The following is a 24,441-nucleotide window of genomic DNA, read 5'->3' as shown; positions in this document are numbered from 1 at the left end:
CCAGGCCCCACCAGGATGCGGCCGGGTAGCCCACATCTGCTGCCCAGGCCCCACCAGGACGCGGCCTGGTGACTGTACCCTGCTGCCCAGGCCCCACCTCCATTGGCGCTGATCAGGGCAGCATCCCAGTGAGACGATCACCATTAACAATTCCCACATTGAGCACAGGTCTCTTCTGGGTGTCTTTCGAGGTCTAAACCACAACACCACTTGGCCAAAAATACAGACTTCCTTCCTACAGGCCTCTTAGGAGTCAGCTGCTGGCAAACTGCCTCAGAAAGACACAGATCTGCACACGTTTTATGACACAAACGAGCACCATGTGTTTACTGTGTTGATGCCACACGTGGCATGCATAAAAGCACACAGTGGCGTGTTTGAGTCAGTGTGTGTGTGTGTGCATTTGTGTGCCATTCAAGATGTATAAATCTAACCACACTGTTTAAATTAAATCAAGAGGTAAGCTTTCTGCAATCTGTAGGTGCGCCTGTGTATGCATAGGCTGAAGGTCCTTGGGGGGCACACATTAGTAGCTGCAAAGTGTGCGATAAATCAGGCCCGCAGAAGCGCAGGCGCCAGGAGGCACGTGTGCCCCCAGAGTACACGGCATGTTCACCACGTAACGCACACCACTCACTCACGTCTGAGACTGCAGTGTGAGCACGGGCCACAAAGCCCTGAAGCTGCATTTCCAGAGGTTCTAATTCTACCTGTTCCTCCCCTTTCTCACGTGGCCCTCGCGCCACTGTTAGAACACCTTCGGATGGGACACTTTGTCTGTGTCAATTAAAGGGCATCTATCCGAAGCCTGCTTAGAATCTGGATGAAATAAGAACTGTTTCCATTAGCGAGTCCCCACTATCAACCTGATCTCACGCCCTCCTCGCTTTCCTGTCAGTCGGGCAGTCGATCTGCTGCATTTCAAATACAGTTCTCCCCGGAAATTAATATCCGTGCTCGGCTGGATCCATGTGCAGGCAGCGATAGTCACCCTTGATCTGCCCGAAAGTGGGCTTCTCATTCTGGCTGCAAATCAAGCTGCTTCATGGCTGTTCCTTGCTCGCTGCAATAGAATCTCAGGGGTGTTCTCCGATCCACACGGGCAAACCCCCGACTAAATGCTGTGATTGTTTGGCTGGTTGCATGGATAGTATCAAGTTACATTCTCATCTGACATTAACAGCAATGTTTATCCCAAAAAATGCCTGTCCTTGCCAATATACATACTTATTAAAAAAGAATTCACATAGGTTAGAAAATAACAAGTATCTTTCTCCGTTCTTTGGCTCTCATAAATTAAGCCAGGAAATATCTCCTTGTCTCCAATATTTACCTACTTCCTTTAATTTTCATTTTAAAATTCTTTTGAGATAATGACATACCACAAGGTCCAGTGTGATCACTCGGTATATGCATGCAATGCGTAATCGTTAAGCCTGGGTAATTAGTGTCTCCATCTTAAACATTTATCACTTCCTGGTGTTGGCTGCCCTTGATCTCTACTCTTTAGTTGTTTACAGAATGCACAATAAGCTGTTGCAAGCGCCAGCCCCGCTGCCGCAGTGCTAGGGTCCAGCCTCCTAACCCACTACATTTGGTGCGTGTTTTCCAAGCTGCACCCTGCGGTGCCCGCCTCTTCCTTCTCTTCCTGACCTGCAGAGACCCCACCTCTACCCCTGCCTCCTGAGATCCACCTTTTCAACTTCTGTCTGTGGAGGGGAGCGAGTACTTACCTCTCTGACCCGACTTACTTCATTTACCATAACATCCTCCACATCAATTATGAAAATACTGTGGTGTGGAGATGCCTCAAAAACCTAGATGCAGAGATTCAACATGCTCCAGCAGTCCCTCTCCAGGGTCTGCCCAAGAGAATGAACTCAGAAGGTGGCAGACCCATCTGCACAATGGGCTGTGCACAACAGCTAGGAAAGGGAGTGGGCCGAGGTGTCTAGGGATGGGTAAATGGCCACAGGAGATGTGTCGGTGCAAACTGGAATATCACTCAGCCATAAAGGAATGGACTCCAGCTATTGGCAGGAGCATGGGTGGAACTGAAGTCGTGGCATGCTTTCTGTGGCAGGCCCCTCCTAATCTCTGTGTTGTGACCCTCCTCTGTTTCCTTTGCTGCTTTATTTAATTCTCCCAGGCACAACACTCTGGCTCCCACACACGGCTGGAGCGGCCCTGCCCGGCCTGCGTGCCTCTGTGACATTTGCAAAGTGTAAAGTTCATCCTGGTAGAGGAAACACTGCCGCCTGGCTCAAATCAGAACCTGGGATTGTGTCCATGCCCTGGAACCAACACACTGCAATTCATCCTACAGAGGAAGCGGACAAGGAACGCTGTGTGAATCAGAATGAGCCTGCGCACAAGGCTGGCCTGTATTTATTTCAGACTATATGGTGCAGGAGAAGGAAAATGGTTTCACAGAGTTTTTCAGAACTGTCAGAAATTGCTTTGGAACGTACTTTGCCCTTTCATAACCCTCATAAAGCCACGACACCCACAAAAGCCTTAGAAGTGTGGATGTAATGTTTTACCCAAGGCAAGAGAGCGCCAGGCCACTCACTTCCTTCAGGAATGTATTAGTGACAGGGAAAAAAGGCAGCCAAGGGCAATTTCAGTTTTACCCATAGGTAACCATTTTCTCGAGTTAATACTAAGTGGATAGATGGGACTTAAAAACTTTCTACATGTCCAGGACCTCCGATGTGTGTGTATTTACAATCTTTTTTCATTCCATAGTTTTCTGCTTGACGTTGTTTACCAATCTGGGCAAATGGTTTCATGTTCAACTCTGCTAGATGGAGGGCTACACTGTAATTATTCTTCTGGATTTCATCAACAACTTGTTTAAAAGTGATTTTCTCAACGAAAAGAGTATGTAATGGATAAGTTAATTCTTATTTCAAACCTGGATTTGGGGGCTGAGGGGCGCTCTGTGCTCGAGGTCTTGGGTTCAATCTCTGCAGCACGGAGCCTCCCCGAGCCCAGGTTCTCCATGCTATTCACCATTCTGGGAAACCTGGAGAAAGGTAGGGGAACACATGTGGTGCTGGCAGGAGCCAGGACTTGGCACAGTGCTCAGGACTGCTTCCAGAGATGGGGAGGCCTAAGGCCAGGAGAAAAGACTTGGACCCTTGCTGTAAAAAGAGCAGAAGATGGGTGTGGCAAAGCACTCCTATGAGCCCAGCCTTCTGTGAGGCCAAGGCAGGAGCATTCCAGTTCAAGCCCAGCCTGGACAATTTAGTGACTTAAATAGACCTTCTCTCAAATTTTATAAAGGAGGCTGAGATGTAGCCAAGTGTGAAGGTGCTGAGATCAATCCTATTGCCTCCTGTGAAAGGAAGGAAGGAAAGAAGGAGAAAAAGAATGGTGAGAGGAAGAGAAAAAAGGAAGAAAGAAGGAAAGAAGGAAGGGAAGGAAGAAAAAAGATTGATTCTACTTAGAATGACTTCTATTGCTCCAAGTACACACAGGCACGCACATGCGCGCACACACGTATGTGCATGCACACACACACACACACACACACTCACGCAGGCACACTCTTGTTGTTTTGCCTCTTGACTGAACGATCTTCACATTTCCTAACAAATCAGCGCATTTTGTGTTGTCTTCCCCTAAAAGCAGTTCTGGCGCAGGACTGCTGCGTTTCCCCGCCGGGCCTGCACACAGTGCACCGCTGCTGTTCCTGAATAGTGAGCCTACGGTGACATAGGAACGTTCAATTTGCTGCCTGGAAAACAGAAAGCCAACTTGGACTATTTGTCACTGTAGTTCTGAAAGCCAGCAAGCCGGTCCATTACTTACCGTGCAGGTGCGCATGTACCGCATTTATTCTCGCGCTCCTTTGGGGTCCCTGTCCCGCGCCCCAACCCCTTCAGGAGTGGTCTGCAGTGCTCCTCATGAACAGCCGCCCTGGACTTCTCTGCCAAAGGAACTTCTGTCTGCTAGTTTTATGGTACTTGGGGAAAGTCCAGGCCTTCTCTAGCCCACGGTCCACGGATGCGAGCAAGGCGTGGAGTCCCGCAGCCCTCGGGGAGCCCTGGCACACTGCTGGCCTGGCCCTGGAGGACGCCTGTGGTGCAGTGCGCAGGCACAGACAGCGATGGCCTCAGGCTGTCTGGTGCCATCCTTTCTCTTTCAGAAACATAGATTGTGATGTTTTCCAGGTATTACTTTCTTGAGAAAAATAATAATAAGGTCACAAAATAAGGATTATCCTATAGCCAGTTCCTTACTGAACTTCTGGAAAAAAAAAAAAGGCACAGTTCTTTCATTGATTCCTTATTGCCCAAAGAAAGCTTTTATTGCTCAGAAGGACACTTCCTGGAATATTGCTTGCAGCGGGCCCCACACAACTCAGCACCCCGAGGAAGCACAATCTGGTGGGACATTTACCTGTTACCTAGGGTTTATCTAGTGTAAAGTAGTCACGCTGGGCATGGTGGCACACACTTGTCATGCCAGGACCCTAGAGCGGGGGCAGAACGATTGCCATGTATTTGACACCAGCCTGGGCTACACTGTGCGTTCAAGGATGGCCTGGACTAGACAGCAAGGTTTTTGTCTCAAAAAACCAAAATAATGTCAACAAAAACAACAATAATAAATTAAAGATACATGACTCACAGCATGGTGAAAACTGCAATTTTCATGAGAATCCACAGATAATAATTTTAATGGGTCACCGGTACACTAAACAGTAAAAACCAAAACCAAAACTAAAAAGATTTCTCAGACTTTTTTATCCTTCATGAAACTTAATTCTCAGCAAAGAGTCGGTCTTCCAAAACAGAAAACAAGCTCTGCGGTCCAGGCAGCTGGAATCTGCAGGCGTGCGTGTGCACAAACCGATAGTCCGTGATGGTTGAGGCCAGCAGGTGCACACCCAGCGGGGACAAAGAGGCAGCGAGCACGTGCTCTCCCCTGTGTGCCCAGGAAATGACGGATTGGCAGGTTTTGCGGATTAAATGTGGTTAGACCTCTGCTGTGAGTGTCTTGACGGGGCCTGGTCTAGCAGACCTCCCAGGATATCAGGAGGTGCCGGGCTTAGACCTGAGCTTCTCACCCACCAGGGGCAGGAACAGTGTCAGCAGCGTCAGGCCAGGAAACCACACCAAGGAAGCCCAACAGTCACGTGGACTCGGCCCACGGGGGCTGACAACAGAGCAAACATCACACCTTCCACAACTGTCCTGCCCTATGCTGGGAACAAATTAAGAAAACCAACTGGAAGAATATTGATACAAGATGAATAAAAGACAGTAAAGAGATGCAAGGCTGACCCTGCAGGTCGATAGCACTCTTAGCTATGCATACTGAAGATTTCAGAGGCCAGCGAGTAATAGCCCAGTTCCTCTTTTAGTCCTCGAGGAAGAGATGGGTACCACTGACAGAAGACAAGCCAACAGCCCTGCGCCAGACTTGCTACCAACCAAAGAGGCAAAGGAGAATAAAGCTCAGATCTGAGGATGTGTCTGAGGGTGGTGGCCTCAGCTCTTCTTTGGAACCTCTTTATAAGACACAATTTAAATGCCACCTAGGAAGTCCATATAAAAACCACTCAGTGGTGTGGGCACGGCACACACTTCCATTTGTCCTTTTTGAACGCACCCAACCCAAAGTCACAAAGATGTATGGCTATTTGTTTCTAAGAGTTTTAAAAGTTTACTTCTTACATTTAGGTCTCTGCTTCATTCTGGGCCATTTTTTATATATGGTGTGAGGCAGAAACAAAGCTTTCTTCCTTAGCATATGGCGACCCAGTCACCTCAGTATTGTTTTGAAAAGTATTCTTTCCCCATTGAATGGTCTTGATGTTATTGTAGAAAGTGAACTGGCCATCAGTATAACATGGGTTCATCTCTAAATTTTCCATTCTAGTCCACTGATGTATGTGTCTATCTCATGTCAGCATGGACTTGTCTTGCTTCCAGCAGCTGTGTGAGGAACCTGCTCTTGAATAACTGCCCTCTCCATTCACTGGGAGATCTGCACCCACCCAGTACACCTTAGGAAGAAGCAATGGCTGGTTCTTGAGACACGAATGGTCACATGGTGGCATCAGGAAATTCCACCCGGTTGGTTCTTGGCAAGCCTTAGGCTTATTACTGGGAAGCAAGGTCAGGGACTGTGATAGGGGAGCACCTGTTTGCTCAAGGTAGGGGTCTAAGCTGGAATGGGGCCCAGCCATGGATTGCTGGGGTCCACAAGCTGGAAGAGCAAGCTAGGCAGTCTGACATGGGCCATAGGTCCTCTTCACAGCTCTGACATGGGAGCTCAGTGAAGGGCCTGTAACCATGCACAGTGAAGTCTGCCCATGGGAGCCCATGGCCCCAGACATGGGGAGAAGAGCTGGGACCAGCCTGGGCAGTGGACAGCAACATGCTCCACACAGCAGAGCTAGACCAGGGAGAGGGGGCCAGCCTCCTTGGAGGTCTCCAGGGAGATGGCCTCCAGGGAGGTGGTCCTGGCCCTGTGTACTGGGCCTGGGCCAGGACAACAGCAAGAGGAGAAACACCCCAAACATAGCCATGGGGTGTGGCTGGTTAGGTGGGCAGGGCCTAGAGAAAGGAAGGGGAAAAACAATCAATTCACACTGAAAGCCAAGAGCTGCAGTGAGCTGCCAGAAGGGTCCCGGAGACACCCACCAGGACAGCTCTATGCAGCCTACACCCTGTCTCACAGTCACAGTGGGTATGGCTGTTGGGTGGCGGTTGTGTGACTGAGAAGCCACCCACATAGGCGTGATGATTCCCAAGAGAATTCAGAAAGAAGATGGGCTAATGGAAAGACCTCACTGTGCTGCATTTTATTTTTGTTGGTTCTTTTAATATTCTTCAAGACAGCCGCCCTGTCCTTCGGATCTGACAGCTTTAAGAGTTATAATTTTAAGCCATTCATTCTTTGATAGATGCCATTTTCAGTATAACAGATTTTACTTGAATTTTAAAAGAAGACAAATAAGTTTTTAGTAGAATATAGGAGTCTTCACTCTGAACTGAAGCCAACTGGTTTTCAGGTTTTTGTATCTGGAGCACCTAATAGTTACACACGTTAGAGAATGCCTCATTTAAATTCTAATGTATTTTAATAAGGAATGAAAGAAAATATCAGCCAGTATATTTTTTTTTCTTAAATTACCCTAGTGCTTGATTACTCCTCCACAATCAAAATCATGTCTTAAATATGAATGATACAAAACAAGGCTACAGAGCGAGTGTCTAACCACGGGATGTAAGCGGCTTGTTTAAAATGCCATACGTAGCAATTCAGTAATCACTTTCTAATAACCCCTTTCATCTCCAAATCTACTTAGCCATCAGGCACCAGTGAGGAAAAAGCTGGCAGCAGACTTTACAACTGCACATTAGTCTTACATTTCATGACAAGCTAATTCTAGAGAGTTCTGCAGAGAGACAAACACAGGTCTTTGTGATTTTCTTGCCTGTGCATGGAGGAAACATGTGTCTTGCTGTAAGTGAAAGATAAAAGAATCAGATATACACTTTTCCCTTCACCCTGTGGTGGTGACAGTGTGCCCTGACTGCGCCCCAGGTGACAAGGCACCTATCTGAGTTAACAGAGAGCAGCAGATCCGATTCCGTCGCACCTGCTCTGGGCGAGGGCACTGCTCCAGGACCCTGCAGAATGACAGCCACCTGCCACTGAGCTCTGGGGTCGCACACTGTGTGAGCACCAGGCCAGGCACCGCTGCCACACCTTGAGAGGCAGAAAACACAGTCAGAGTGCACAAGAAAAGCCAGACCTGCTTGGCCGTCCCCTCTGCCACACAGAGCGCGTTTCAGCGCAGACTGATCCCAGGTCGGGCCTTCATGGTGCGCCTAATTAAATCCCAAGCCCCACCCAGTGGCCAGTGGGCGTCCAATCAGCACTAGAGCTGGAAGAGGAAACCAGCACTGAAGACGCTGCTGAACCACTGCACGAGCCGCGCCTGAGCAGCGCTCCACGCCCCTGGCGCAAGCGTCTACGACTGCCATGGCAATCTCCTGGTAAAATGGTAGACCATGGTGCAAATCTTCACAGATTTGAGCGGCTCCAGGCTGGCAGGAAAGCCCAGGCACAGATGTTGTTTATAATGTTGTGCAGAAATAAATGGGATCTGCTGTTTGATACATCAGGCTGAAGAAGATAGAAGAGGACTCGCCTGCTGCCCTCACAGCCAATCGCTGCTGACAAGCTGCAGTACTTCAAAACCATTATCCTGGCGAGGTTGGCAGAACCTAGAGTGGGACACAGAACCCATCTGTGCTACAGGAATGTCACCCACAAATGCTACCTGGCTAGGTAGTGCAGTTAACATTTTGCTAAATGGTTAGATTCTGCTAAGTGTAATCAGGCTGAGCCAAAGATGTGCAAGGAGACAGCCACTTGGGGCAAGTTAATTCTCCAGCACCGGCTAAACTCCTTGGTGCTTTCGGGCCCACCATGAACAGAAATAACTCTCACCAAGCAATTACGCGTCAGCAGTTTCCAACATCTGGCAAGAAGATAGAAAAGAACATATATGGGAGTATGGAGACTCCTGAGATAAAAGATAACATAAAATGAAACTCACTTTTCGGTTCTGACCCAATCTTCTTTTTCTAGTTTTCCAAATGAAAATACAGCAGTGTTTGCAAACATATTTTGAGATTCCATTCCTTCAAATCCAGTGACCTTGAGCTGTCTTTATCTCTTTCATTTCAAGTGAGCGTCTGGTCACTCTGCCACGTGATTGTAATGACAGTATAAAAATGACTAGCCCAGTGCAATCTTGCATGCACTGCTCAAAAAGCAGCGTGAGCTGACCTGAGTCTGGGTGACCACTTCCTGCCCAAAAATAATTCTTGTGGGAAAATCGCTTGGGCAAAAACCAAGTCAGCATGGTTCGTGCTTGGCTCCCACACATAAAGCAGGTAGCACAACACCAGGGATGCAGATCAGAGGTAGACTGCTTGCCTAGATGTGTGACGCCCTGGCGGCCACTCCCAGTGACAGAAAAAGAAGAAATTATGAAACATCGAATGTGTATTACTCAAAAGAAGCACAGGCCAGCACCGAGGCACGGCCCACACCCTCCAGCAGAACCATATGCAGCTGAGCTGCTGGAGATCTCCAGGCTCCGAATGGGGCAGGGCAGACAGGAAGCCGTGCTGTGAAGGGTGAGGACAAAGCAGCGTCCCTTGCTGAGGCTCTACTGCAGAGGAGGCCGATTCAGCAGTGCAGGACTAACAGAGCCCCACGCTGAGAACCAAGCAGAGGACGGGGAGGTCCCTAGGCTGCCTGTGCACTTCGATTCTCTTCTCCTTGGAAAAATTTTGTTTCTTATGTCTCATAAATGCTTCTTGGTTTTGGTAAAGCCAAGAAAGAAAACAACCACCTGCAATTGTTCTATCAGTCTTCAGTATGTCTAGCTTGCCAGAGACATGAAAGGGATTTTTAAATTGAGTATTTTGTTTTTCTTTTGTGATTTTGTAGAATGGGCACCAAGGGTCTACATGTTAGGGAAGTGCTCTCCTACTGAACCACACTCCCAGCCCAATCGTCCTGCCCCAGCTTCCAGAGTAGCTGAAACTGCAGTGTGACATCATGCCTGGCCCCAGGGGCCCAACAAGAGTCTTCGGCTACTATTTCTGTCCAGGGGCTAGGTACTTGTGCTGCGGAAAGGTCCTTTGCATGTTCGCGACACACTGAGCCTCGGGAACCTCAAATTACCTACCACCTAAATTACCTACCACCTAAATTACCTTAACAACCTAAATTACCCAACGCCTCTAAAAATGGTTCATTATGAAAAACAATAAATGCAGATCTGCCGTTTCGGTGAGATAGAGGAGTAAGTCCAAGAGAGCTCCGGTGAAGCGTGCTGAGCACTGCACCTAACAACAACGCACTGCGCGCCTGAAGGGCGCCCGAGCAGAAATGGTCTCGAGCTCCAGGCTTACAGGGTATTTAGCTTTCAAAACACCATGTTGTATGCCTTAGATATATTCCACTATTATTTGTCAATTCAAAAGAGAAATAAAATTTAAAATATTGATCCAACCATTATCAGATATCTCATTTCAAATAATACTAATGATAATATCAATCATGCTTTTGGACACTAATATATCAAATAGTATTCTAAGCAGGTATGTGATGCTCTTACGCAAAACTGTAATATATAAAAAGAATGATTCTAAAATCACATTAAATGCTTGGTACAAATAAAGATTAAGATGAAACCTCTTTTAACTAATTGTGTGGGAGCTGGGGATGGAACCCAGGGCCTCTGGCATTTTAAACATTTTAAGTATTTAAAATACTTAAATAAATACTAAGCTATTCCCCACCCCAAACTTCCTTTAATTTTAATACGAAAGCAGAACTGAACTATCACATGGTTGAGCAGAGAGATGCAGCAATTTATAAAAGTTCCCAGGATTTCTTTGGAAGTTTACTTTTCTCATACAGGTTTATATGCAAACAAAATAATAAACAAGATTAAAAGGCTATCAACGACACTGCCAAGTGCATTTTCTTAACTTCAAAGGCTGGTTTCTAGATAATAAATCCAGTGGATTCTAATAATCTAGGCATTAAAAATCTGCTACTTACAGAATTATGAATCTGGTAATTACTTCTGAGTTGCATAAAATCATAAAATGAATCAGGTTTTTTCTAACATAATTCTGGCGAAAACTAAGCTAAAATGCTTCCCTTTACTTATCAGCACCAGGACCTTTTCAAGATGCTTCAGACAGGGGCTTCCCAAGATACACCCTTGTGCTCACCCTCCCAAGCACTGTACCTCTGGCCACGTGCGGGACTGTCATCATTTGGGGCACTTTCCCTGAATCAAGGGAGGGGTAAAGCTTTGCAAAACAGAAACCAAGAGGCTGACTCAGTAGCTACCAGAAATACAGTGAACGCAGTCCAGACTGCGATCCAGCACAGGTCTACCGGATGCAACGCAAAAAGCTAGCTGAAGGCAAGAAAACCAGAAACCTAGTGTCTATTTTTAAAACCAGAAGGGTTTCTTTTTTCCTCCTATCCTTTCAGCTGTTTGCCTCCTGCTGAAGCCAAAGAAAATCTGATTAATGTGACAAGTGACTTCCTCCTTAAATTCCAAAGTGGTCATCTATTTCAGAGGCAAATCTGAAGATGCCAGGCTGGCCCAGTGCAGCACAGGCTGTCAGAGTCCAGCGTGAAGCATGGGGACTCAGTGAGCAACAGCTAAGCACATATTATGAGGTAAGAAAAGGCAATAACAGGAAAGGACAAGGAGAGGAGAATCTATGACATCAGTCCTTCCTAGATCATGCCAGTACATGGTAAGAATTTCAAAAATAACCAGGTTCAAGGTCCAGCGAGGATTCATAAACAAGAGGAAAGAAATCAAAAGATAACAGGTTGATGTTAGTACGCCAGAGCTCATACACAACAAGGCAGCTCCAGCCTCCACAGCCAGCCAGACTTGAGGGCACAGGGGTCTCTAGAGCTCTGTCTCTACTTCGAGAGACGTGGTCCTCAGATTACAGCAGCACTACCCCAATCCACTCAGCCTTTTAGAGTGCTGCAATTAACTTAATTAATCCATCTGTATTCCTCTGGTTCAGGAGAGTCCCTCCAAGGTTCTGTGTTAGGAGCTTGGTTGCCAGCTACTGGGAGGCCATGGAACCTTCAGGAGCCTTCAAGAAGAAGGGCAGTGTCAGAGGAAGTTCGGTCACTAAGACAATGACCTTGGAAGGGACACTGAGACCCAGGCCCCCTTCCTGTTCCTTTCTTTGCCTCCCATGTGCCATTCGGCGAGAAGCTTTCCTGTGCCGTGAGCCCCCACCGTGAGCCCTAGCTCAGGGGTCCAAAGATACAAGGCCGATCAACCACTGAGTGGAATTCTGAAAATGAGGCCCGTTTCATGTGGACAGCCTCAGCATTCGGGCTCGGGGGCCAACACATCAACTCACTCAAATGAGTTAAACATCTGAATTGTGTGGAGGAAAAAATTCATCAGCGAATTAGACCCACACAGTTTGTGAAAGCATGGCAGGGGATGGAGAGCGCGCTTTTTATTCACACATGCAATGAACTCACTTCTCCAAATGAGAAATTCAGTATCCCAAAGGGGAATGGGTACTTTCCAATAATTGCAGTTAACTGAATATAGGCTTCTCACACTTCAGATGCTGAATCGGCAATAGAAAAATGACAGTTTGCTGCCCCAGTCATTAAAGAGTATGGTCATGTCTGCAAAGCAAAGGGGGACTTTTCACACATCCAAAGAAGGTATTATCTGAGGCACAAAGTACATTTCTTCACAGGTACATTTTTGAGAGCCCGGAAAATAAACAACAATGCACGAGATTCATTTTCTGTTAAGTAGATGAGAAAGTGATGTGATAATTCCAACTAACGAAGGTATAAATGCGAGCGAGGTACAAAGCTACTGCAAGAGAAAGCACGCAAACATTAGAGATGTCTTACCTAGTCTAAGACGACAGCCCTAAATGAGCCTTTTGCTCTTACCTTCGATGTGTTATGCACCTCGTATATTACTTACACACGGCTTCCGTATTTCGTCTAGATCTTGCATTTTTGGATGGAGGACTTGCTCTCTTAAGGTATGATATTGTTTATAAAACAAAAGCTCATAGTCCTAGATCGTAAGCACAGAAAATTCTTCAAGCATGAATCTTAGGGTTGATAAACATTCAGTAAAGGGCACATTTCATGCATTTTAAAGTTGCATTGTTATTGGTATAAAGAGAATTATATTTGGATTAGCATTTGCATATAGGGAAACCTTTAAATCAGGATAACGCCTCAATCGAGACGTACCCTCACAACGTGTTTGTGCATGTAAGGCATCTCAAGGACGCCCGCGCGACCCCAGTGCAGGTAGCAGGGGAGGAAGGGGGCAGAAGCAGCGCGCTCAGGGGAAGCCCCTGGACTTCCGGCTGAGCTGGGCTTCGGCATGGCCCCGGCCACCAGCGCCTCAGCGTAACGCCTGTCTTGTGTCGCGGGTGAGTGTCCACGCCTTCTGCCCATCGAGGCCAGCACGTGAGGCACTCAGGACGATGGTGATCACAGTGGAACATCCTCCGTTTCCCTCTTCCCTGCTACCCTGTGCAGCCTCCACTCACCGTTACTCTAGGCTCTAACTGTAGACGATCACCCCTCAGCTCCCAGGCACGGGGAGACGTGAGACACTCATAAGTATGTGCCTGACTTATCTCACTTCCGGCCGCATCCTCCAGCTCTGTTCCTGTTGCTGAGGACAGCAGGACTGCACAGTCCACCGTTTTGTCCTGAGGAACACTCCACTGTGTACTGCATCACATCCTCACCTTCCACGCGTTCATCCAGGACAGTGACAGCGACCCTTTTAGAGCTTTCAACCGCGAACAGCCCACCGTGGCATGGGTGCCATGGGTTCACACCGAGATCTGTAGTATCTCAGTGGTCTCCGCCGCTCAGTGTCTCTGAAGGTGCTGTGCGCACACCAGCACAGGCCGCTTTTGCTCTGCTCCCCCCACTTCCTCGGGCTATGAGCTTGGGGGTGACAGCTGGCTCATACGGCACTGCTATTTCTAGCATTTTGAGGAACTTCCATCCTATCCCCCATAATGTTAAAAATAACTTACCGAGGACTTGTGGCCCCCTGTGCCTGCCAATTTCTGCATTTCAGGATGAGAATGACTATCCCATATCTATTCCCTGACTGTATTTTAGAAGTAGAGAACTTTTTTTGTAAGTCTACAGATGGTGAGGGATTTTGTCCCTGGATAAATTGTACCCAGAGTCTCAGCAACACAGATAATTTAGACCACGAAACTTGGGACTGTCTGAACTGATGAAACTTAGATGAGACTTTCAGCTTGTTAGTGCCGTAATGGGTTGCGACTTTGGGGTGTGCTGGGAAAGGGTCAATGCATTTCGCACAGAGAACAGGCATCAGCATTTTGGGGTTGGAAGATAGCCTTGTGGGCTGAGTGGTGCCCCCCCTCCAGGATACACCTGCACCTCCTGAAACTACACGTGACCGAATTTGCACAAAGTATCTGTAGATGTAACTAAAGGTTGAAAGATGAAGACATCACACTAGATTATGTGGCAGGACCTATATCCAAACGTCTACGTGTTCCCAGGATTCCACAGGAGATGGGACAGAGACAGGAGCGGGCTCTAGAAGGAGGCAGAGTCAAGTGAGGGGGCCACAGCTGTACATGGCAGAGGCCAGCAAGAGCTGGAAGGCCCGAGGAAGGAGCCTTCCCTGTAGCCCCAGGGGCAGGAGAGGCCAGGCAGCATCTTGGTTTCACACTTACAGCCTTTGGGCATGGAAAGAACAATTATCTGGTGACGTAAGATACCCACTGCAATAACTCCTCTGACAATCCTTACCAGGCCACCAGCAGCCAGCAGAGAGGCCTTCATTAAAAAAAAAAAAAAAAAAAAAAAAAAAAAAAAAAAAAAAAACTTGCTAATTTGATATATGACCAAAACATAATACCTCAATCTGTACATTGTCTGTTTAGAAGTGGTACTGATTTTTAAACTGCTGAACACTTTCACCTATTTTCCTATCTGCTTGCTGCAAGGTTTGATCTTTTTATAGTACAGCATTCCTTCATACTGATGGCTCATGGGTAAGAAGATGTTATTCCTTTTTTCTTTAAGCTTCCAGTTGTGACTTCAAATACTTTTTCTGGGTTGTTATTTGTCTAAATGATTTTTGTGTTAATCAATCTCATAATATGTAGCCAAATCTAGCATGTTGTCCTTTAATGGTTTTTATTTTTGAGTTCACACTGCAAAGAATTTCATGTTCCTCAATATCCAAGGCTACAAATACACTTACCTGGTCTACATTTTTTATTTTTCCAAGGCTTCTGCTTTTAAAGTTTCACCTTAATTTATCTCAAATTTATATTTTTATAAGTACTTAAATAAACATCCAACCATATTTTTCTAGTTGATAATCCTACTGTCCATAAACCATTTATTAAGTAACTGAGTTTTGTTCACCTAGATTTTGAATGCTACTTTTATAAATGTCATAGGCCTGTACTTTCTGTTTTTATCACTGATGTCTATTTTTCTAAAATAGCTGTATCATATGTTTATATATGTGGAAAAGCAAACCAATATTTTTGTTTACATTTTTAAAAGTTTCATGCATAATTCTCCAAATAACTTTAAAAATATTCAGTTCTTACTGGTTCACTTCTGTCTTTTTCAGAGTCTCACTGTGATGCTCAGGCCGACCTTGAACTCACATTGCAGCCCTTGCTGGCCTCAAACCTGCAGTGAGCCTCCTGCCTCAGCCTCCTGAGTACTGGGTCTTACTGAAAATTTAACTGAAATTGTTTTCCATTAATTGACCGCTCTTCGGGGAATGGATGCTTTTCTTATACAGAGATTTTTTTCTATTTATTACAATATCCCTGTTAGGCTTCTGTCCAAGATATTATAAGCATTTTGTTACTCTTAAAAATAAAAGTCTTAACTATGTTTTATATAATGGTAATGGCAAAACTGGGACGAGCAATGGCAACGACGACCGTGAATTCAGACATGCACATCATGCCGCGTTGCAGGTGCCGATGCGAGGCTGTGCACGTAACAGTGTGTTCCATTCTCATAAAAATCCCTATTACCATTGATGAGGAAACTGAGGCAAAGATGGAAAGGGAGTTACCCAGGTCTGCACACCTAAGGCCGGGCCCAGAATGCAAAGGAGGCGGCGTGGCTCAGACTTACCTCAGCTGATTCCCTCAATTGATTCAATTTTAATGGGTTCTTGTACATTCTACAGGAAGAGAGTACTGGGAGCACAAACGGCTGAGGTGCTGCCCGCCTTCTCAGGGGCTCTTCCACTTGTACCCTCATGTACTGAACTGGCACGCAGCTCTGGGGAGCCCACTTCCTATACCTGTGCGCCGGCGCTCGCTGTGTCTGGCGAGTGCTCCGCGTGCTGCTGCGTCCTGCCCTTGCTTCAGGCTCCCCTTGCTCTTCTCCCCACCTGGCTTCAGGCCCTGGATGCTCCTTACCAACTACTTCCAAACCCAAGCTTGCCTGGCCTGCCTCAGACTGCTGGTCTGCCTGGGCTCAGCAACACCCCAGGTCGCACGACTCCACAACTCCACGCCACTTGCCGGAGCTCTGCACAGGCGCATGGCCACCTGCGTCGTGGCCTTCTCTCATCCTATCAGACATGCTACAAATGCGCCTCATCTCCTGCCACCGCAGCACCTTCCCACAAGGCACCACTCAGGACTCAGGAGGAAGTCGTCTGCTGCCCTGACTTTGGCCGCAGAACTAGCTCGCCGTCCTGGCGCTTTGTTTCTGGCATTTTCGTTAATTTTGCACATATTGCAAGTGACAGCATCGCTGCTGTGGGCTGACAGGACCCTGCGGCCCCCAAACGTCAAACATGATGTCCCCATCAAACCTGACACCTGTTTTTCATTCCCAGCCATTGATTTTCCACCAACTAGCCAACATATTTCATAGAAAAAACTGTTAACACCATCTGCAAAGTATTGATTGCAGGAACACTGAAATCCCTACCTGAGAATTTACAACCTTAATTTCCAGGAGGTTGCATCAGTTATGGTCAAGTGGGTGAAGATTTAGGAGTGTGACCAGCACGTACTGACAATGCTCACTGCCGAACAGCCTTCATGACCTGCAACTCACAACAAAATTGGAAGACGGACGTAAGCATTAGGTAACTCTTTAAGTTTCTTAAGGAGGAGAAAAATGGCCAACTGTTTCCTAGGGAAAGCCAAAATTTGTACAAAACATATATTCTTTCAAATAAGAATCCAAATCAGAAAGAAGTTACAAGCATGCAGTGTTGCAATTCCAGAACAAATGGGGGGTAATTCATGCTAGTATGAAGAGTAGAAATGTGTAAGTCAGGCATGGTAGCCTGTCCACTGAGGCTGGCGTTCACCCGAGAGTGCCAGCTACTTGCCGGGCTGAGGCAGGAGCCTAGAGTTCAAAGTCAGCCCATACAACATGGCCAGAGGAGTTTACAGAATGCCTTCTCTATTGTTAGAATACATCCCCCACATGGGAACAAGGCGCGGGAAGAGCTATCAGATGCTCCCCTGGAGTGCCCTCAAGACACAAGCTTGCCAGGCTCTAGTCCCCAATCGCTTGCCACTGTTTCACCTCTGCATCAGACACTCGTGACCTGGCCAAAGTCTCCACCGTGGCAACAGTGCTGCAGTGGTACACAAGGACTCCGTGGTGGGACTCTGGGGCTCAGCAAGTGCCTTCTTCTGTGTGTGTCACGAGCGATACCAGGGCACGCATTCAAAGCAGCAGGCCAAGTCCACACTGCTTGTGTGTGCTCAGGGTGGACTGCACCAGCTTCTCAGGTCCTGAGGTGACAGCCACAGCATGGACAAAAGGGACCATGGAGTTCACGGAGGGCGGGTCTGGGCTCTTACTTCAAGGCAAGGTGTGAGCTACAGGTTCAGGAGGAATGGGAATGAGGGGGCATTCTGGGAAAGCACGGATGCATCTGGCAGGCTGCTTGGTCACAGCTGAGACCGGATCGTCATGAGGGCAGCAAGGAGGTACCAGTGGTGGGCAGATGCAGGAGGAAATCATTCTTTTGGCAAACGCTGACTCCCAGTTCACTGTCCACTGAGGCTGGCAGTGCAGAAGTGGGTAAAGCAGGGTTCCCAGGAGCTCACAGTGGTACTGAAGAGGGACAGATGTGGAGCCCCTCAGCTGGGGGCCATGTATCCTTGGACAGCCTCTTGTGTGGCCTGCAGCACTGCCATGTAACACCAGGTTCATCTGTCCTATGTTTTGTGCCCCTGTGCCAACCCTGGGTACTACTCTGGTGCTTTGAGGTCATTACTAAGTAACAAAAGGATGAACTCGGCACAAGCACTGGGATACCATGACCGCATCAGGAGAGAGCTGCCAGGTAAATAGCATATAGACGGCGCATACGGTACACAAGGCAGCGGGAGGCCTCTGGGCTTGGGATGGCTGGAGCCTGACAGGCCTGCTATGGCTCCAAGTGACTCCAAACTGCATGGAATTCAAAGTTTACGGACTGCTTATTTCTGGACTTTTTCATTGAACAATTCCTGCCTTCAGCGGCCTGCAGGTAGATGAAATGTGAAAATGTAGATAAAGGTTGCTATGGTTTGCGTCTAGCTGTCCCCCAAAACCTCATGTACTCACACGTCAGGCTCTAAGGAGGTGACTGGACTGTGGAGTGTGACATCCATCAGTGGATGGGTCCATAGCTGAGGATGTAGCAAAATGTGGCTCTGGGAGGTGCAGCCTGGAGGGAGGAGGTGGTCCTTGGGCGTGGCCTGGAAGGATCTCTCCCCTTCCCTCCTGGGATTGCTCTCTGCTTCTGGCTCCCCGCCATGGACTGTGTCTACCCTGCCAGGGCCCTCAGCTATGCTGCCCTGCCTTGGAGCCAGCTGACCAAGGACAGAAACCTCCACAGACTGAGAGCCAAAACAGAGCTGTGGGTGTCAGGTACTTCTCTACAGTAACTAGGACAAGGGGGACTTAGTTGCTTTCCGCCCATCCATCCCGACGATCCTTCTCAGGTGTGTACTTGTGGATCTACAGTCAGGTAACCTGGCTTTTCACTTACAAACAGCTAAGCCTTACTGAAGGTTATCAGGACCCAAACAGAAGCAACCAGCTGGGAGGTCACCCCAGACGCCGAGCTCTAAGCACGCTTCATGAAGAACAACACATCCACTTCCTGTGGGGCTCAGCCAGAAGACAACTAAGCCTGAAAGAGCACAAATGCAAGTGTGCTGACTCTGCCAGCATTTGGTGTGTCACTGTCAACCACGCAGTGGCTCAGTGGCGAAGGGTGCTGCGGAGACTCTGGATGGTCACTGCACACTGCCTGCCACATCACACCCTCTTCCTTGTTGGCACTACCCTCACACAGTTGAAGGCTAGAAACAGAAGTCCCTTGTGACACATCACCCATGGCCCTCAGCCCTCCCCATAAGCAGAGCTCCTCAGGCTGCGGGCTGGACTCCCTCAATGGCCTCCAGTTGAGTTGCTTTTCACCACGTCTGCTTGCAGCATTGGAGTCCAACCACCACCCTTTCCCTAGGCTGCTGCAATGCGAAATGCAGACACCGACTAGGTACCTGATAACTCTTACTTTAATTACCAAGTAACTCCTTGATCGGGCCAACTATGAGGAGGTGGAACAGGAGGAGTGACAGGGAGTTCTGGGGCACATTCAGGACAGTGCTTCCTGAGGACCGACACTGGATTACGACACAATGAAGCACTTCTTCTACACGTCAAAATGTACCTCTGCACCTGCATCTTTGTAAGAATTTTCCCAGAGTAATGATAACAGCCCAGCGCTGCACTGGGCTTCACTCCGTCTTCAAGGAGGAAAATCTGACTGTGGATCTGGGGTGCAGACTTCAGATGGATCAGCAGGACGGAGGAGCAGACCGGAAGGTGCTGTGCAGAAAGGGAACTGTCATATGCAGGATGACACCCCACCCTGGGCGGTGGAGGGGACAAGGCAGCGGGATGGAAGGGTTGGGGGGGGGGGAAGACGGGTGTGGGGAAATCAGTGGCAGGAGGAAAGGAACTGCAAAGAAGCCCCTTTTCTATTTGGAGTTATAGTAAACGTGCCACTTTTCACTTCGCTCCACTTTGTGTTGTCTTCTCTACCAATTCAGAAATTATGTGCTCATAAAATCGAATTTTCTCAGGTGAAGCATCTTATTGTTTTGTGTTATTTGACTCTTTAAAAAATTTGCTATGTGGGAAGTCCATTTAATGTGTGGCAGGCAAACAAGGATATTTATACACATATAGATTTGGCAACGAACTATGTTAGCTGAAATACACAGAACTGGATTAAATAAAACTCTCCAAAGGACTTCCAAAGGTTACTGCCTCACTGTGTACACATTTCCATACGAGACCGATTTCAGGGGCCCGCGGACCGCACCCCCCTCGTCCGCCAAAGCTGCAGGGCCTCCATTTCCTCAGCAGGTGGACAGCGCATTCTACAGAACGAGAGAGAACTAATTATCAGGACAGCTCTCTCAGGAAGATTGAACGCGAGTAGGAATACAAAACAAATGGCCATCTGAGTAGATTAGGATGATTAAAAGAGTATGTATGGCTTAAAGGCTGAAAGACTAATCTAATCCCTAAATGCACAAATCAAGATCAAATCTGAATAGCCTTTTATACGGTCTATTTTAAGTACATTTTGCTTTTTGATGAAGAAATGAGTGGCACGAAGTATTGGCAAATACTCTATATCACGTATATAAAAGAGAAGCGCATCAGCCAGTACTAATGAATATGTACCTGTGCACTAACAAATAGCAGTGCCGTGAGTACCCAGCATCTGAATTTTAGCAAGATTCTCTGACAGAGGAAAGAGTTTATGAGTCCACCATGAGCTTCGGAAGTTAGTGCCTCCGAGTGCCTATCAAATGAGACAAATTATAAGACTGACATCCTTTGATCTTGCCAAATATAAGAGGATTTGGAAATCGATGACAGCTGGAATACTTGATTGGTGAAGCAACAAGCCAGCATCAACTTAAAATATAGCTGCTACTGTTGCTCACTGTTCTTTTCTTCAACCTCTCAAACTGTTGTGTTGGATCCTGTGTTGCTGCGTGGGACATCCAGTCAGTCTGGCCACAGCTGCGAGTAACTCACGTTCAACCAGCTGTGAACCGAGAATATTCAGGCACAACTGTGCTTGTCCTGAACATGCATGCAGACTTTGTTGTTGTTGTTATTCCTTAAACAACAGTAAAACCAGTGCTGTGGCTTGCTCTACATGTACCCCCAAAGCCTGAGCAGTCACGGGGCAGCTTCTAGAGTTTGTGATTGATTCAGGGCCTAATGCTGGGGTGGTGGGTGAGAGGGCTCCACTTGCCCTGGGGCAGCAGCCACATGCAGTGCAAGTGGGGGAGAGAGGCCTGCTTTCTGGGGCTCTTCCCATTTTGCTCTGGCTGCTCTTGCTGTTTTCTGCTGCCATGACTGCTGTCCTCTGCCCTGTGCCACTCTGCCTTGGAGCCAGCCAAATACCTACTGAAACCTCCACCATCTGTGAGCTTCCCTTCCCTAACTTTGGGTGTTGGGTATTTTGTCACAGCATTGAGAGGAAAGTAACCAAGACAACCAGTATTTAGACAACATTTGCATTGCATCAGGTGTGAGGAGTAACCCAAGAGTACGCCACCAAGCCACCCTTCTGTTTCGGTAGACAGACGTACAGAACAGCATCTACATCCCGCAGTACATGCCAGTCTATATGACAGAAGTGTGCGTCCTTTCTAAAATTCAGTGGGTCTTAGTATCTGTGAAGGAACCTGGTGTTAGGGGCCCTGACATGACTGTGGTGTCATGTCGCTATACCATACTACTATTACACCACTCTATAGAAATAGCAAAAGCATGACTCACTGGCTTTAGGTCATTCAACCCAGAACATGTGGGCCATGCCAAAGGACTCATGTCATTGTATTAAGTCTAAACCAATGGAAAAAGAAGCTATTGTTTGCTAACATCTGCTTGCCTTTGTCTAATGACCCCCATGGTCAGGCATTCTCAGACAGCCATCTAGGGAGGTAGACAATTGCTATCAACTTGCACCAGAAGTGAGCTGCAGTACCTGTTATGGGCAATGCCAAAGACACTGTCTTCCAATCTGTGCTGTGGGCTGAGCCCATCCTGCACCAGTGCCCAGTAAGTTCACTCCAGGTGATACAGCCTGTGTCTAGTTGCGCCCTACCGCCAGCAAGCTCCACATGGTCATACATAGAGCTTTGTGAGGTGGCTGCACCTAGAATGTATGTTGATGGGATTAAGGATGTGATGCTGGGATTGAGTCATGGTGTGGTGCTATCAAGTGTACCCTACCCTGGGTGTGACTGCTACCTGAGGGCAGGTATCCTCAATAGAATGTCAGGGACAGACAGAGGGCTGCTTCCATCGCTGCTGGCTGCTTTGGTGCCTTCTGCCTGCTGTGAACAGTTTCTCCTCTGTGACGCCCTAATTTTGGAGCCAGCCAGCTATGGACTGAACCTCTACAAACCGTGAGTCAGATAAAGCCTTTGTAGTAACTGCCCTTGACTTTGGGCATTGGGTATTTTGCCTCAGCAATGAGAAGAATAACTAAGACTGGACTTGTAAGCGCACAGAAATTCATGTTCTCCCCTCTGGCTGCGAGGACTTGCTTAGTTCTCTGTGCTGGCAAATGCTGGGGCTCCTCACGCGTCCCAGGGCATTGAGGCATTCCTAAGAAGCACCTTCCTCCATGGCTCTGCCTGGATGCCCTTTCGTACACAGCCCCCAGACTCACAGCTGCCACAGCAGAAGTTCTGGGAGGGGGGAGCTGTGAGGAATTCCTAACAGAGCTACATGTTGGAAGGGAACCTGAGCCACTGCGCACCCCACAGCTCCGTCCTGCCTCCTCTCACTGTGCCCCACTCTTACCTGGGATAGTCAGCTGCCCCTTCCCCTGTCACCTGAAAACCCACAACCTCTGATTCTACACCATACAAAGCAGGTTACCAAGATGCTTTCTGTAGTGAATGAGATTGTTTCCCTAATATGAGGCCAACTCAGACTGGCCTATTAATTAACTCAATGCTTATAGCTTTGCTACGGTGTCACATTTTGCATCATAGGAAACAGAGATAGAACAAATAGATGTTTCCAAAATACGTGCTCATCAGCCAACAAATACTGTGCCCTCCTGGAATCTCTGTAGCACTCAGAGGAAGCTTCACAGACAAGACAATGACGAGCCCCATGAAGGAACCCATCATGCACCAGGTCGGGCAGACTTTCAAAAGTGAAGCAGGGGAGGGCTCATGCAGTCCCTGCAGGGGGGACCTCAGTGTCCCTAAGGAAGGCAGGGAGCAGCAGCAGGGTGTGAAGCTTCCAGAGCAGAGCCAGCCAGCTATTATAGACTTCAGATTTAAGGGCACCTGGGTCAGATTTACACAGAAGCACAGGGAATGGAAGAGAATCGGGGCAGACCAAGGATGCCGGATTAAAGCCAGATTAAGCAAGGAGCTGCAAGCCTGAGAGTTCTCCGAAGATCCCAAGTGTACTCAGAAGCATGAACATATTTAGGATAATGTTCCATAAAAGGAATCTGCCTAGTATAGAGACAGTATCGTTCACTGTTATCATTGATTAAAGGTGCTAAAAGGGACCACTTCAGCCTCATAGTTTTGCATGTGAAGTAAGACTCAGATTTCATGCTTTCAGAATTATAATGTTATATAAGAGAGAGATTTGGTAAAACATGGACAATTTAAGACTTTGAACTATAAAGAGATATGATTGAAGAACACAGTGAATGTCCAAATTTTAAAATTTTATTATAGTGATCCGACCGACCCCAGGCCCTGCGAGTGTGGGGGAGAGCTTCTGCTCTGTCCTGCGCCAGCCCGCTGCTTCAGGTCCAGGCCCACTGCATGAGAGAGTCACTTCCCTGCGTTCTCCAGACCACCCCCACCCGACCAAAGCCAGCGCAACTTGCCATCTGAGTAAGAACTGCTGCCGTGCTCTTGGGAGTCCTGCAGACCGACCAAAACACAACACTGGTGAGTGTGTGGGAGAGCTTCTGGGCTCTCTTGCTCCCGCTTCTCATACCCCTCCAGACCCAGCCCAGAACTAGCATACAGGCTTGAGGTAAAACCCTGCAGCTAAAGTCCCCGCAGTGAGAGTCTAGGGTCAAATCCACACAGCTAATCCAGGAACAGATCATCTTACCAGAGGTGTACAGCAAGCTCACCTCCAAGGGCAACAACAGTAAGGAGCTGAGCACAGTAGCCTAACCCAAGCCAGGCACAACTGCATGAACAGAACTTGGTATATCAGTACCTGAATTTCATTAAGTGATAATATAATTCCACCAAAGCTCTATACCAAAGGCCAGAGGTCAGCGTTAAATGAAGTGATAAAGACAAGGAGCAAAATGCAATCTCAGGTCTCAAGCCCACCCATAACAAGTGCAGAGGACACTAGCTCAGCTGAAATAAATGAATCAATAGTGTCGGAAGTAAATAAACAACAGCAGAAAGATATAGAGGAACTCAGAGCAGAATCAATTTCTGGAATTAAAAAAAAGAAAACTGAATTTATAGCAGCTGAACTTAAGAATCAAAGGCAGAATCATATTGAGGAAACACAATGCCCAACCAGAACAAATGCAGTGGACACTAGCTTAGCTGAAATACATGAATTAATAGCGTCAGAAGTAAATAAGCAACTACAGAAAGGTTTAAAGGAACACAAAGCAGAATTATTGTCAGAAATGAAAAAAGAAATTTCTAAACCCATAGTACCTGAACTAAAGAATCAAATACAGAAACATAAAGAAGAAACCCAATCTGTTAAAAACTCTGCAGTAAAAGAATTAATAACTGCTTCTAA

At 47.4% G+C, this 24,441-nt stretch overlaps 1 protein-coding gene across 1 annotated transcript in view; it reads right to left on the bottom strand.

Moving 5' to 3' along the window:
* The window catches only part of Ptprm (protein tyrosine phosphatase, receptor type M), a 681,934-nt gene that overhangs the window by 299,716 nt on the left and 357,777 nt on the right, over window positions 1-24,441 (bottom strand). The window lies entirely within an intron of this gene.

This window comes from Octodon degus, unplaced genomic scaffold (genome assembly GCF_000260255.1).
Source record: "Octodon degus isolate 3935 unplaced genomic scaffold, OctDeg1.0 scaffold00075, whole genome shotgun sequence".
NCBI lineage: Eukaryota > Metazoa > Chordata > Mammalia > Rodentia > Octodontidae > Octodon > Octodon degus.
This window is presented reverse-complemented; position numbering and strand designations above follow the sequence as displayed.